Source organism: Micropterus salmoides, unplaced genomic scaffold (assembly GCF_014851395.1).
Source record: "Micropterus salmoides isolate LMB-PRFRI ecotype aquatic unplaced genomic scaffold, ASM1485139v1 Ms_hic_scaffold_1, whole genome shotgun sequence".
In the NCBI taxonomy this organism is placed as follows: domain Eukaryota; kingdom Metazoa; phylum Chordata; class Actinopteri; order Centrarchiformes; family Centrarchidae; genus Micropterus; species Micropterus salmoides.
Genome location: NW_024040040.1, coordinates 21,939,141 through 21,955,256, shown reverse-complemented (window position 1 = coordinate 21,955,256; position 16,116 = coordinate 21,939,141). Strand labels below are relative to the sequence as shown.

Below are 16,116 nucleotides of genomic sequence, written 5' to 3'. Positions count from 1 at the left end.
CCTTCCACATTCCCATTAAAACACCCACATACAAACACTAAGAGCTTAAATCAATGTAAGCATCGCAGGGAGGGGTGACAGTCATTAATTAGGGTTGTTGGTTGCATTTGAAGCATTTTCTTTTACTTCCAATCAAAGTTAGGATGTTAACAAATCAGATAACGCAAAAGCTATTTGTTGATATTCCCAAAGTTATGGTCTTGACTGGTCTTGAAATAAAATCCTGAGTCCTCAATGTCCGAGACCGAGACAAGACCGAGTACAAATGCAGTCGACACCGAGACAAGACCAAAACCATCAAAAAGTTGTCTTAAGACCAGTCTTAAGACCAAGACCGATCTCGAGTACTACAACACTAGTAGGAAGTACATCCTCAGCCTGCCAAAGACAATGATAGTGCACTTCTACACCGCCATCATTGAGTCCATCCTCACCTCCTCCATCACCATCTCGTATGCTGTTGCCACTGCCAGGGACAAGGGAAGGCTGCAGTGTATCATTCGCTCTGCAGAGAAGGTGTTTGGCTGCAATTTTCCATCTCTCCAGGAAAGATTGCAGTTGACCTCTCCCAACCTGGACACAAAATGTTTCAGACTCTCCCCTTTGGCAAGAGGCTGCGGTCAATCAGGACCAAAACCTCTCGCCACAAACAACAGCTTCTTCGCGTCTGCAGCTAGCCTCATCAACAAGGCCCGGGTCCTCATCTGACACTCCCCCCTTGCAAATAATACAAATATCTCTGCACATGTAATTATTATTTCATTTCTTGTTAGGGCCCGAGCACGACCGTGCGAGGTCCCTATTGAATTTGCTCGGATTATATATATATATATATTTTTTTTTTTTTTTTTTTCCTGCAAAATAGGCCCAAATGACATGGCCTAAACATACTCGAAAACTCACCAAAATTTGCAAACATGTCAGAACCGGTGAAAAATTTCGTATTCTACAAGTTTCGCACATGGGCGTGGCAAAATGACTCGCTAGCGCCACCTAGAAAATTGGAAAAAATTAGCCCCTCGTTCACGTTCAACCTACATGTACGAAATTTTCTGGGGACATGTATCGTATCAAGACGCACAAAAAAGCCTCAAGAACCCATAGCCTAAAGTAAACAGGAAGTCGGCCATTTTGAATTTCATGGCCATTTTTGGATGATTTACACACTTCGTACTTTAACGAACTCCTCCTAGGGATTTAGTCGGATCGACGTCAAATTTGTGCTGTGCCTTCTAAAGGCATTGACGATGAAAAGTTGTGCTATTTGCGAGTTTTCGTCAATGGGCGTGTCCGTGGCGTCGATGATTCGCCATGAAACAGGAAGTTGTTGTAACTTCAGTGTACATGCTCACATCTGGACCAAACTGTACATGTAGGATGAGAGTCCCGCCCAGAACACATCTACATGCCGACATTCACCCACAGTCATAGCGCCACCTGCTGGCAACAGAAAGTGACCTTTAACGAAGCAGCCCCCGCCGCACGTTTCACCTACGTGCACGAATTTTCTGTGGTACGTGTATCTTGTCCAGACGCACAAAAAAGTCTCTTGGAGCCATAGCCTAAACCCAACAGGAAGTCGGCCATTTTGAATTTTACGTCAAATTTTGGATGATTTACACACTTCGTACTTTAACGAACTCCTCCTAGGGATTTAGTCCGACCGACCTCAAATTTCTGCTGTGCCTTCTAAAGGCATTGAAGATGAAAAGTTGTGCTATTTGCATGTTTTCGTCAATGGGCGTGTCCGTGGCGTGGTGTCAAAGATCACCTCTTCGCCATGACACGGAAGTTGTCGTAACTTCAGTGTACATGCTCACATCTGCACCAAACTGTACATGTAGGATGAGAGTCCCGCCCTGAACACATGTACATGCTGACATTCACCCACAGTCATAGCGCCACCTGCTGGCAACAGGAAGTGACTTTTAACGAAGCAGCCCCCGCCGCACGTTTCACCTACGTGCACGAATTTTCTGTGGTACGTGTATCTTGTCCAGACGCACAAAAAAGCCTCTTGGAGCGATGCCCTAAAACCAACAGGAAGTCGGCCATTTTGAATTTTACGTCAAATTTTGGATGATTTACACACTTCGTACTTTAACGAACTCCTCCTAGGGATTTAGTCCGACCGACTTCAAATTTCTGCTGTGCCTTCTAAAGGCATTGAAGATGAAAAGTTGTGCTATTTGCGAGTTTTCGTCAATGGGCGTGTCCGTGGCGTGGTGTCAAAGATCACCTCTTCGCCATGACACGGAAGTTGTCGTAACTTCAGTGTACATGCTCACATCTGCACCAAACTGTACATGTAGGATGAGAGTCCCGCCCTGAACACATGTACATGCTGACATTCACCCACAGTCATAGCGCCACCTGCTGGCAACAGGAAGTGACTTTTAACGAAGCAGCCCCCGCCGCACGTTTCACCTACGTGCACGAATTTTCTGTGGTACGTGTATCTTGTCCAGACGCACAAAAAAGCCTCTTGGAGCGATGCCCTAAAACCAACAGGAAGTCGGCCATTTTGAATTTTACGTCAAATTTTGGATGATTTACACACTTCGTACTTTAACGAACTCCTCCTAGGGATTTAGTCCGACCGACTTCAAATTTCTGCTGTGCCTTCTAAAGGCATTGAAGATGAAAAGTTGTGCTATTTGCGAGTTTTCGTCAATGGGCGTGTCCGTGGCGTGGTGTCAAAGATCAGCTCTTCGCCATGACACGGAAGTTGTCGTAACTTCAGTGTACATGCTCACATCTGCACCAAACTGTACATGTAGGATGAGAGTCCCGCCCTGAACACATGTACATGCTGACATTCACCCACAGTCATAGCGCCACCTGCTGGCAACAGGAAGTGACTTTTAACGAAGCAGCCCCCGCTGCACGTTTCACCTACGTGCACGAATTTTCTGTGGTACGTGTATCTTGTCCAGACGCACAAAAAAGCCTCTTGGAGCGATGCCCTAAAACCAACAGGAAGTCGGCCATTTTGAATTTTACATCAAATTTTGGATGATTTACACACTTCGTACTTTAACGAACTCCTCCTAGGGATTTAGTCCGACCGACCTCAAATTTCTGCTGTGCCTTCTAAAGGCATTGAAGATGAAAAGTTGTGCTATTTGCGAGTTTTCGTCAATGGGCGTGTCCGTGGCGTGGCGTCAAAGATCAACTCTTCGCCATGACACAGGAAGTTGTTGTAACTTCAGTGTGTATGCTCACATCTGGACCAAACTGTACATGTAGGATGAGAGTCCCACCCTGAACACATGTACATGCCGACATTCACCCACAGTCATAGCGCCACCTGCTGGCAACAGGAAGTAACTTTTAACGAAGCAGCCCCCGCCGCACGTTTCACCTACGTGCACGAATTTTCTGTGGTACGTGTATCTTGTCCAGACGCACAAAAAAGTCTCTCGGAGCGATGCCCTAAAACCAACAGGAAGTCGGCCATTTTGAATTTTACGTCAAATTTTGGATGATTTACACACTTCGTACTTTAACGAACTCCTCCTAGGGATTTAGTCCGACCGACTTCAAATTTGTGCTGTGCCTTCTAAAGGCATTGAAGATGAAAAGTTGTGCTATTTGCGAGTTTTCGTCAATGGGTGTGTCCGTGGCGTGGCGTCAGAGATCAAGTCTTCGCCATGACACAGGAAGTTGTTGTAACTTACGTGTACATGCTCACATCTGAACCAAACTTTACGTGCTTGACAAGGGGTCATCTTCTCTGCTATTGGTGGACCAGTCAGACAGGAGAGCTCCTACTCTGCCTGCAGACATCAACGATCTTGCCCCTCACACAGTCAGATGGCTTCCTTCAGTGCACTGAGGTGTTTAACAACTCTGAAGACAATACTACCAGCAATGTCTTCCTTCTCTTTTCACGTAGACGCTCCGACAGACAGTGCTTTCAGTTTGCTGCATGCATGGACACAGAACTGCGGTATACGGAGAAGCACACGGTCAGCTAGCTGCAGCTAAATCTGGAGTGCACTCGTATTCAATTCTGTATGGTAAATTCAGTTTTAACGGAGCAGAGCGAGCTGACAGGCAGAGTTAGAGACTTTTTCTGTCCGTTTCTCTCTTTACAAAGACGCATGTAGTCAGAGTCTTCTCTGAGATGCGAGCACCACATACAACACAATTTATCAAATTACACAACGGATATACAGTATGAAAATAAGATTGATTGGATTATACTCACAGGAAGTATAAAACCTGTTACATGCGTCTATTAAAAGTAAAGTAACACAAAAATGTCAGGGAAATTACTTTACTTAGATTTCAGGACTGCAGTTGTACATTTGAAATACCTTCCTACCTTTCTGATAGGAAGCCTTCTTGAGGTGGTATAAAACATTTCTTCTTATATTCTGATTTGAGTTGTGGACAACTATGACCACATGAATTAAAAAAACATTTCACTGCCCAAGTCAGCTATAACACAAGTCTTGTTCATCAGACTACATGCTGTACAGTATTTGTGGACAGATTTTGTCCCAGGATTTATTATGCATTTCTTCTTCTTCGTTGCATGATTTAGAATAATAAGGTGAGAAATGGGTCTATTCTGAGTTCATCCTGCACTGCAGCAGCTAATAAAGTCCATTTAATCCCAAAAACGCTTTTCTTTTAGGCAGGCTGGAGCAGAAAACAACTCACCTTTCTCAAGTTGTACAGTAATGTCACATGTGTATGAAGGTGGATCAAACAAGCTAATCTTAAATGTCAAAGTAGAGAGGAGCCTAGTAGGCCTATTTATTTGCATTCATTACACAATATGAATGAGCTATGCAGACAGTTGTAAAGAAAGAACATCTTTTTCTTCTGTTCTCTACTTGTTATAGTTACACAGTATTAGGGGTGTGGGCTGTATTAAAAGTATCCACTGTTCTCCCATGCTCTAACACACAGTAACGATGAAATGTGTGCTGTTCTCACATTCTTCCTCTGTATGTACACATAAACAACAAGGCAGGGAAATATAAAAGGAATTTATTTTATTGTTTGGGTACATTATTGTTCAGTGTACATGCTCACATCTGAAACAAACTTTACGTGCTTGATAACTCTCCCACCCCGCAGACATCTACACGCCAATACCGATTTATATTCATAGCGGCAAGTGCTATGTAGCTCCACATAGGGGACACAGGAAGTGACATATAACACCTTCATGCGGCGTCGGAACCGCGTGGGAAATTCACAGCCGCACCGGCAGAGCTCCAGAATATGCAACTCGGCCGGCTCACGCCCGGACGCGCTACAAGTGCGAGGGCCCGCCCAACGCTGCTTGCAGCTTTAATTAATTGTTAATCTTTGTTGTTGTACATTTTTATATTGTCAATTTATATATTTATGTACACAATATTCTCTTCCGTTGTGGTACAACACAAACCCGGAATAATGCACATGTAAATATCTGCAATGTTCTTTCTCTGCAAATTATTTTTCTCTATTCTTTTTATTATTCTTATATAACTTGCATTGTCTATTCCACATTTATATATTTCTACATTTATTTATGTCAATTGTATGTTTGTCTATGTGTAGCACCTTATCATCAAAGCAAATTCCTCGTATGTGTAAAACTTGGCAATAAAGCTCCTTCTGATTCTGATTCTGATTTAAGAATAAAACATAATACATCTTCACATTTACCCCATAGCTTCCCCTATATGCACTGATGACATTATATACATTTGAACATTATTAAGAAAACTGATTTTCTTGAAGTAGTTACTTCAGATCCTAGAAAGATATTGTAGCAAAAGGAGAAATATTGCCTTGAGCACATCATTTTGTCTGGTGTTCGCAGCCTACCACAAGCTGTTCGTCACTGGCTGTTTGCCTACATGAGCGGTTATATAATGATGAAATTTACTACTATATGAAGAATTTTAGCAGCTGTGTTTGCAGTCGCCTCACATTGCAGCCAGAAATAATCAAACATTGGAAGGGGTGAATACAAATACCATTTTCACAGGTGAAATTGTTGCTCATTGTTCATTGAGGTTATATGCTTGTAAATGTTTGTGTGATAAATTGGCACAGTCTAGAGTATTTGTAATAATGTGTTATTTTATGATAAACTGTCCTTCAGACGGCTCAAGCTGAATGCAGAGCGTGCTCAGTGGCTCTCCTTGGCATAGGCACACAGGAGATTGCGAACATTGTTCTCACTCTTAATGATTATGGGAGAGAAGTCTTATGAATACCAATGAAGACGCTCTTTGTCATTTGCATTTCAATCATTATAAAATGATCCTCTCGGAGGCACCCTGTCCTTAGTATAAAATACTAAGCCTATATTAAGCCACTGCAGCTGATCATACATGTGTTGTGTTTGTGTGGATGTTTTCGCATTTTTGTGCACTGCACGTGTGTCAGGACAGAAACGCGTCTGAAACATCATTTGGACCATGATGGGGGTCAGATTCTTTAAACCTATTGCAAATTATTGCCAAGGCCACAAATCATTGTACAGCCTGAGCTAAATCAGTTGAATGCACTCCAGCATTCTGCAGGGTAAGACATTTTGTGTATGTCTGGAAATCAACAGAATGGAAAACAAAGAGACTCAAAAACTCTCTTGCAAAAATGAATATTATAGGAGTGGAAATACACTAGCTTAGTGATTAAATTAACATTCTCCACACCAATGAGCCCCAACCTGCCAGTTCTGGATTCCACATTTCAAACCACTGAGCCACCTTGCAATTGGTGCAATGCTTCTCCTTTTTTAAATGTCCTTTACCAGACTGGTGTCTCCCACAAATAAAAAAGGCCTGCATGCCTACAACTTTAAATCTTCTCCAAGTTCTCACAAATAAGTGTCAGCAGCCATTTGAATACTTTTCTAACCGTATTATGAGATATATGATTTCCCGTTCTTAATCCCACCTACAAACTGATCGGCTCGGTTATTTTTCCAACCTGCAAACGAGGAGCACAACACCAGAACTGTTGGAATCGCTTAAAAAATGTGTGGGGATCAAGGCTTCTGTATTCCACTTCTGCCTCTTTATTGCTCCTATTATTGCATTATCTCAAGCATGTATGATTTCTTTTGTTTTTGACTGAGCAATAGATATATGCATTAAAAGTTTGCTATCGTACTGCTGAGCATCTAAAACCTCCTTAGTTAGCCAAGTCAAGTAAATTTTCCTGCAGCTCACTGCACCACACCACAGATTGCTTGGGGTAAACAGGAAGAATCTCACTTTGGAGTTTTGTCTGATGATTTTAACATTCACTGCCAGCTGACTGATTTGGGCTGCTTTTGAACACTATATAACAACAATAAGGGTCTCTTTAATGTCTCATTATATAAATAGAAGTAGTGAAGTGGCCTTTTATGGAATCCTTTAATTAACCAGGACACAGTATGTCTTGCCTATCGCAACGCAATTAGTCACCCAGTGGTACAATGTGAGTACATTGAGGATGGTTAAACTTCATGCAGAAATCCTCTGATGTGCAGGAGCAACCACGTGGAGACAACCAATTGCCATATTTTTGATTTCCACATAATCAGATATGTTTTCTACTGCACATAACTATGTAAAAGAACAAGATTGAGGAAAACCTGATAAGTGGATTCAATGGATTTCCTATTTATTCTGCGTGATGCACATGTTTCTCAGCAAAAAGTGATCTGTTCAGTCTTACTGACATTATACCAGCAACAGGACACCTTTCACTACAGTTTCAATGTCTATATCTGTACAATACGTCAAAGACACTGTGCTGTATATATTTTTTATTTGTTTATATTTTTATTTTTTTAAACTAAGCACCGACATATTAACTTCTTTCTGTCAAAACTGTAATATCCTTGAAATTAAACATTATATTATTGTTGGCAATTATCAAAGGCAAACTCAGTGTAGAAAGACAGGTCTGGCAGCAGCAGCAGGTCTGTGCGGACACCACATGAGTGGTGTGTGCCGCGACAGCAGCAAGGTAGCCATCACGCACAGGTAGAGGTAGGAAGTGTAGCCCCGCGTTAAGAATCTTTAAGTCTATGGAAAACAGTTTGTGTCCCAACATTGAAGCAAAATTACCATAAGCCAAACCATGGCCAGGTTTGGACAGGCTGCTGTGGCCCTGCCCCTTAAGAGTGCACACCACTGACACTGTGGATATGTATGAGTATGAGCAAGTCAAACAAACATAGGCCTGAAGTGAACTGCAAATGTCATTCACATGCTACTGATAATATAAAAATTATACTGAGACATTTCCTTTAAAAAAAAGTATACCTGATACACATCAGTCTTTTATATACAGCATACAATTAGAAAGGTGAATTATATAGTTAACAGATCTATCACATTCATTTTGCTGCCCACTGTCTTAGGTGGTTGGTAGCAAATATACCATACACACAACAGAGGAATAATCCCTCCTTCAGAGCTCCAGGAGCTCAGCTTACACTAAATAAAATGTATTAATTGTAGATAGAGCAGCATGGCAAAACAACAGCTCTCTGTTTTTTATACAATTTGTGTGTTTGTATGTATATGGTTTGGACAGATCAGCAAACAGCTGCTAATATCCGCATGTTATCACTGTCTTGTCAGTATGATGCAGGCCTACAGCGGAAATCATGACATTATGGAAGCAGATGCCAACATTTTGGCTAGATTTAGCTCCAGTTTGTCATTTCTATATTGACTAACTTCCTTTTGGCAACAGGGAGACCTAGGGTCAGTACTAACATCCATGGAATTAAAAATGAAAAAAAGTGATTTTACCAAAGATTGTTCTCATACAAAAGAATAAAACCAATTTCCTGCATTTGTCCCCTCACACATTGTTTCCAGGAATCCTTGATATCATTTGGATCATGTAGGACGAGTGGATTATGGAGCGATGTGTCCATGTTGTAAATATTTGACATTCATTTTGAATAACATGACTTTCATTTTAGATGAACTGTGCAGTTTGTTGAATATGGACAAAAATCCTGCAGAACAATCACAAGCTGGGAGGGGGGAGGGTTCAAAGAGGATGACTGGTTGGATGCAGAGCTGCAATAGGCCTATATGAACAAATGTTTTTTCCAATAACATGCAGATTCCTAAAAGTTGGACATGTCTCTCAATCACTGTCAAAGAACAACTCAGTGACAATTACCAGAGTCTTCAAATGTTTCCTCGTACTGGCACTCTGGTGTGAAAGTGTTCACCTGACTACACTTTTTTTTTAGAAATATTCCTCTAGAGATTCATTTATTATCAGTGCAGACCTGAGCAGGTTTGAAATGCAAAAGAGGTAAACACACACACTACATTATTGGCAGATGACTGTGTCGGCCCCTTTTTGTTCAAGGACCTAAAAGCTACTCTGGACTTTATAATCATTTAATCTTGGAGCAGATAAAGCAATACAACACTCACAAGGTCATCTCCTGTTAAACCAGCAGCCTGTGTGAATCTGCAGCCCATTCACCTCTCCGTAGAGCCAGTCTGAATGCCACCCAGTGTGAATACAAGCTGAAAATGTGTTGGAAAATCACAGCATTAGCTGCCATGTAGCCCTAAAAATTCATGCAAGGCACAAACCCAACGCAAGCCCCCCTGTTTTCTTTTTCCCAAAAAATCCACATCCAGATATCCACACCACCATCTTGTGGCTGCTGGGAGACGCACGTCTCTGCTGCACCTCGTTCACCAGTGGGAAACGCAGGTGTGAAACTGGTTTAAACGTTCCGCGATCTTGACGGAAAGCGCTTTGTGCTGTAACAACACATCCGCCTTTCTTGTCAGTCCTGTAGCATTAAAGTTAGCCGAGCTGTTGCTTTGGGACCGACTTTAAGTAACGCACCATCACAGCGTCAGCACATCATATGTCAACGCTCATGCACTGATTTGCACAAATAATAAACAGCGTGATGTGTGATTTGGCCTCTTGTGATCAGCATATTCACTGCTGGCTGTTGTTTTATCATCCATTCTTTCATCACCATTTACAAATGAAAAACCGGGAGTCTGGTGAAAGTGCGTAAGAATGAGCCTCCGCTGCTGCTACGGGCTTTTTAGAAACCCCCCCGTAAGTGCCTGTTTGCTAAGATTACTCTTGGCAGGTATGATTGTAACAAATGATTTTCATCCAGTTGACGTGAACAGTAAACGTCTCTGGAAGAATACCCTGTGGATTATGCTATGGAAGACTGAAACGCGTCCGGACAAGCAGTAGAAGGGGGGGGGGGCATCACCTAAAAAGCACAGAAATTCAGCCATACGACTATAAATTAAAGCTGCTGCTGGAAGAAAAGGTTTAAGGCTCAGCATCACATCTAGCCGGCAGCTCACTTACCTCCGCCTGTATCTCCACCGTCTGACTCCTTTATGTAAGTCCCGACTTCAGCTAATACACAGAAAAACACAATAAAGTCCACGTCCAGCCTCCTGCTCTGCAAATCCAAAGTAAGAAGCGCAGTCCCGATGCACTGACGACAGCCCAACTACACCTCCTGTGTTAGTGTGTGAGTGTGTGTGTGTGTGTGTGGAAGGGGAGAAAAGAGATGCGGCTTTATCACCACAGAAGATGTTTCAATGACTCATTGCAGAGGCACTGGAAACGTTTCTGAATCTAATTGCTCTCATAGAGTGAGTGCATTGCCAGGACTGAGATTAGTGATGGAGAAACCAGGTCTCTCTCTCTCTTTCTCTCGCTCTAGCTAGCCATTGGACTATACCACTGAAATTTACTAAGCCTGCAGCCAATAGATTGTCGCATTCTCTCCATCACCCTTAACCAGCTGCTCTGTTGTGGCAGCTCTGGCATAGAGCGTGGAATACTTCACTATGATGTAAATAAAAAAACAAGAGAAGAAATTATGGACAGATTTATTTGATATTGTGTAAGAAAAATATTCAATAGGTAACCCACACATTTGATCAAGGTGACAAAATAAATCCTTTTGTGTGGAATGTATAATGTCACTCTACTTTCTGTTTTGATTCTGAGAGACAACAGTTATTATGTGCGTTTGACTGCATGTGGCGCAGGGCTAACTTAACATGATGCATGTTGGACTTAACATAAGGCATGCTACTTAGACATTTTGTCTGACCTTAGCGGCTTTGCAAAACACCATGTCATATGACATTAAAACCTCATGGGAGAAAGGCGGCTGCAGTCACTGAGTCAGGAGCATGTGCTTTTCTCTGGCTACACAAAGTTGAAACAACCTTTTGATCAGTCATTGTTCTAAGCTCACAGTCAGCTCATGCAGAATGTGTCCAACTTGACAGCGCGGTTTTTATACCCGGCCCCTGCAGTTGCCTGCAGCTCATGTTTGACTATCAAGTCCACGAAAGTCACACACAGTCATCTCAGCACCATATTTGCACGACCACAAGCGATCCCTTTACAGGAAAGAGGAAATGTCATTTGAAATGTTTTAACAAACAGCCAATGCTGTTGTTTTCTTTGTGAGGACAACCTTTCTTAACATTCAGGTGAACTGTATACAGGGCCCTCATGTGAAGAGCCCCACCCCAAAGGTACAATGAATATCCATGGATGCTGGGAGGTGCCCATAAAGAATGCATATACAGGATCCTGGGTGTGTCATGCACAATTATACAACTTGGATTTTCTTTTCTGTTCCAAGACATTAGGAGGCTCAGTGGCCCACTTGAACATTTCATTTTATTATTGAAACATTTTTTCCACCTCTAAGTCTTTCCAAGACCATTTAACTTCTGGTTTTCTTAGTGTAAATGTATGCAATTCACATATAAGTTTAATTTGGTCTGAAAGAAATGACATGATATCCTCTCCCTTCAACAGTCTACATTTAAATTAAGATAATGATTAAAGCTGGAAATGGATGCTAAAGCTTTTAAAATTTCACTAGGATTCCCTGTGATATCAAGGTCAAGTTCATTTCAAATGGACATGTTTCTCATCAGAATGTCAGTGAAATCAGACCTGCAGCTGGACTGAACAGTGGAGTCAGAGCCAGAGGATGACGCAGGCGGAGAGCTTCACAGAAGGCAGGCCTCCCTTTGATATCGTCATCATTTATTCCCTTTCCCCACATCATAACCCTCAGTGGTCAGGGGTATCCTCAACACCTCTGAAGTGTATATCAGCTTCTGTCAGCGGCTTGGCCCAGAATGACCGGCTGACTTTCATGAGACTGATGAGGGGACAGCACTGCTGCCTGGGTGAAGCCAAATCAAATATTCATCAGGATTACAGACCTGTGGCAGTGGACCCCTGAATATGACAGACATGACCTTTCTCCCCAGTATTATTATGCATGCTGCATGTTGGAACTGTCACTGACATTGTTTTGATAATAGAAACTACACGCATAGTGGAGGTTTTAATAGAAGTATTGTGAATCTGCTAGTTTTATTCCAGGTTACTGTTGTAAAATGTGATCAAATATGGGAAGAATTTGACTGTGCTATCTGCAATTCACATTAGCTGTCATTTTAACAGGGCTGAAAATTTTGTCTAGCGAACAACAGTCTTAAAACTACTCACCAAAGAAAGTGAACAGCCAACTCTTGAACTGTACAATGTAAAATCCCAATTTCATTAAAACAACTGACAACTTTTTAAATTCAGTGTAATTAGATACATTTCTCAGTTTCTGGTCCACCCACTTAGATAGATAGATAGATATTAGCGTTTTCAAAAATTCATAGAGTCATACAGCAAACATCAGACCAACAACATCAACAGACTATCAATCAGACAACTGCTTTCCCAACACAAACATCTCCCAAGTGCTATACAAGTTATACTAAGGTGCAGCTCCCTGTCACCCAGAGATTCAGCTCAGTTTTATTATCGCATTGCTTGTTAAGAAATCCAATACTAGTAGGCACAAATGACCTGCAGGCCCGGTTGGTTTCTGAGGGATTGCACCCTATACCTGATGGTAACAGCTCATCCTCGCCAAATTGGGGATGTGATACATCTCTAATAATCGCCTGCCCCTTCCTCACCAATGGGGAGTCGCAGGTCATTGTCATGCTAGTTTGCTGTTCTCTGGCAATCTTACTGGACATATTAACTATCTTTGCAGTTTATTTTTATTATTCACTGACAATGAGAAATACCAGGATGCTACAATGGAACAAAAAGTTAGTATGCTTTCCACAAAGAAGCCATAGAAGAGGACACATTAAAAAGTCTCAGTTTACGCATAAAATATAGACAGTACGACCCATTCTTATAAACAACATCTGTATTAAAATTCCATGACAGTTTAGCATCAATAATTGTTTCTAAGTATTTATTATCATCTACCATTTCAGTACTCTCTCCATCCATAGTACGTGGTTGGTGGGTGTTGTTAACACTTCTGAAGTCAAAAATGATTTATTTTGTTTTCTTTGTGTTCAATAGAAGAAAACTTGCCCTACACCAACCCACAAATTGCTCAACCCACTCCTAGTAGCTGTTTCCTCGTATTCTTTAATCATAATATGCTGTATTGTCAGCAAATTTAATAGTAACATACTCAGGTGTGTTGCTTCTACATTCATTTGTATAAAGGGGAAATAAGACTGGGGAAATAGTGCTCCCTTGTGGAGCCCCCTGTGTTAGTAATAATAGGAGAAGACACTGCCTCATTTACTCTGACACACTGTACTTGGTCAGTCAAAAAGGACTCTACCCATCTGATGATGTGACCATTTACTGCAGTAGTTTCTCCATCATAATATGGGGTCTGATGTAAATGTAGATGAAAAATATAAATGTAGATAAGTGTAATTTTTGCCACCCATGCTTGTTTAGGCATCTGTGATGCAATGCTTTATACTTTGGATTAGCCTTACAAGCAGATTTTTAAATCTGCAGTATTGGTGAGCTCCTGCCTGCAGAAGCTTGGGGGTTGCACAATCCACACCGATACCCCCTTAAAGCTGCTGTCTTCCTCGTCAGACATCAGATCATTAGTGACGCCTTTCCAGAACGCCACTTTGTCTGCCACCAGTACTGGTGACAGACCCCGCCTTGCTTCCAGCAGCTGTAAATACAAACAGAACATATAGTTAGGGCCCGAGCACGACCGTGCGAGGTCCCTATTGAATTTGTAAAGATTATTTTTTTTTTTTTTAAGGCCCGTGCACGATCATGCGAGGTCCCTATTGAATTTGTAAAGATTTTTTTTTTTTTCTGCAAAGTAAGCTCCATTTTGGTGACCTGAGCATACTTGAAAACTCACCAAACTTTGCACACATGTCAGAACTGGTGAAAAATTTCATATTTCATGGGTTTCGCGCATGGGCGTGGCAAAATGATTCGCTAGCGCCACCTAGAAAATTGGAAAAAATTAGCCCCTTGTTCACGTTCAACCTACATGCACGAAATGATGACGATGATTCGCCATGAAACAGGAAGTTGTTGTAACTTCAGTGTACATGCTCACATCTGAACCAAACTGTACATGTAGGATGAGAGTCCCGCCCTGAACACATGTACATGCCGACATTCACCCACAGTCATAGCGCCACCTGCTGGCAACAGGAAGTGACTTTTAACGAAGCAGCCCCCGCCGCACGTTTCACCTACGTGCACGAATTTTCTGTGGTACGTGTATCTTGTCCAGACGCACAAAAAAGCCTCTTGGAGCGATGCCCTAAAACCAACAGGAAGTCGGCCATTTTGAATTTTACGTCAAATTTTGGATGATTTACACACTTCGTACTTTAACGAACTCCTCCTAGGGATTTAGTCCGACCGACCTCAAATTTCTGCTGTGCCTTCTAAAGGCATTGAAGATGAAAAGTTGTGCTATTTGCGAGTTTTCGTCAATGGGCGTGTCCGTGGCGTGGCGTCAAAGATCAACTCTTCGCCATGACACAGGAAGTTGTTGTAACTTCAGTGTACATGCTCACATCTGGACCAAAGTGTACATGTAAGATGAGAGTCCCGCCCTGAACACATGTACATGCCGACATTCACCCACAGTCATAGCGCCACCTGCTGGCAACAGGAAGTGACTTTTAACGAAGCAGCCCCCGCCGCACGTTTCACCTAAGTGCACGAATTTTCTGTAGTACGTGTATCTTGTCAAGTCTTCGCCATGACACAGGAAGTTGTTGTAACTTCAGTGTACATGCTCACATCTGAACCAAACTTTACGTGCTTGATAACTCAAGGGGTCATCTTCTCTGCTATTGGTGGACCAGTCAGACAGGAGAGCTCCTACTCTGCCTGCAGACATCAACGATCTTGCCCCTCACACAGTCAGATGGCTTCCTTCAGTGCACTGAGGTGTTTAACAACTCTGAAGACAATACTACCAGCAATGTATTCCTTCTCTTTTCATGTAGACGCTCCAACAGACAGTGCTTTCAGTTTGCTGCATGCATGGACACAGAACTGCGGTATAGGGAGAAGCACACGGTCAGCTGGCTGCAGCTAAATCTGGAGTGCACTCGTATTCAATTCTGTATGGAAAATTCAGTTTTAACGGAGCAGAGCGAGCTGACAGGCAGAGTTAGAGACTTTTTCTGTCCGTTTCTCTCTTTACAAAGATGCATGTTGCAGTCAGAGTCTTCTCTGAGATGCGAGCACCACATACAACACAATTTATCAAATTACACATCGGATATACAGTATGAAAATAAGATTGATTGGATTATACTCACAGGAAGTATAAAACCTGTTACATGCGTCTATTAAAAGGAAAGTAACACAAAAATGTCAGGGAAATTACTTTACTTAGATTTCAGGACTGCAGTTGTACATTTGAAATACCTTCCTACCTTTCTGATAGGAAGCCTTCTTGAGGTGGTATAAAACATTTCTTCTTATATTCTGATTTGAGTTGTGGACAACTATGACCACATGAATTAAAAAAATTAAACATTTCACTGCCCAAGTCAGCTATAACACAAGTCTTGTTCATCAGACTACATGCTGTACAGTATTTGTGGACAGATTTTGTCCCAGGATTTATTATGCATTTCTTCTTCTTCGTTGCATGATTTAGAATAATAAGGTGAGAAATGGGTCTATTCTGAGTTCATCCTGCACTGCAGCAGCTAATAAAGTCCATTTAATCCCAAAAACGCTTTTCTTTTAGGCAGGCTGGAGCAGAAACGATGAAATGTGTGCTGTTCT

At 41.9% G+C, this 16,116-nt stretch overlaps 1 protein-coding gene across 1 annotated transcript in view; it reads right to left on the bottom strand.

Annotated features, from left to right (window-relative positions):
* nlgn4xa (neuroligin 4 X-linked a) overlaps positions 1–10,679 on the bottom strand; it is a 319,083-nt gene extending 308,404 nt beyond the window's left edge. The window contains exon 1 of the mRNA XM_038722527.1: positions 10,333–10,679. The gene's annotated coding sequence lies outside the window, so the exon portion shown is untranslated. The remainder of the gene's footprint in view (positions 1–10,332) is intronic.
* Positions 10,680–16,116: the final 5,437 nt, after the last annotated feature.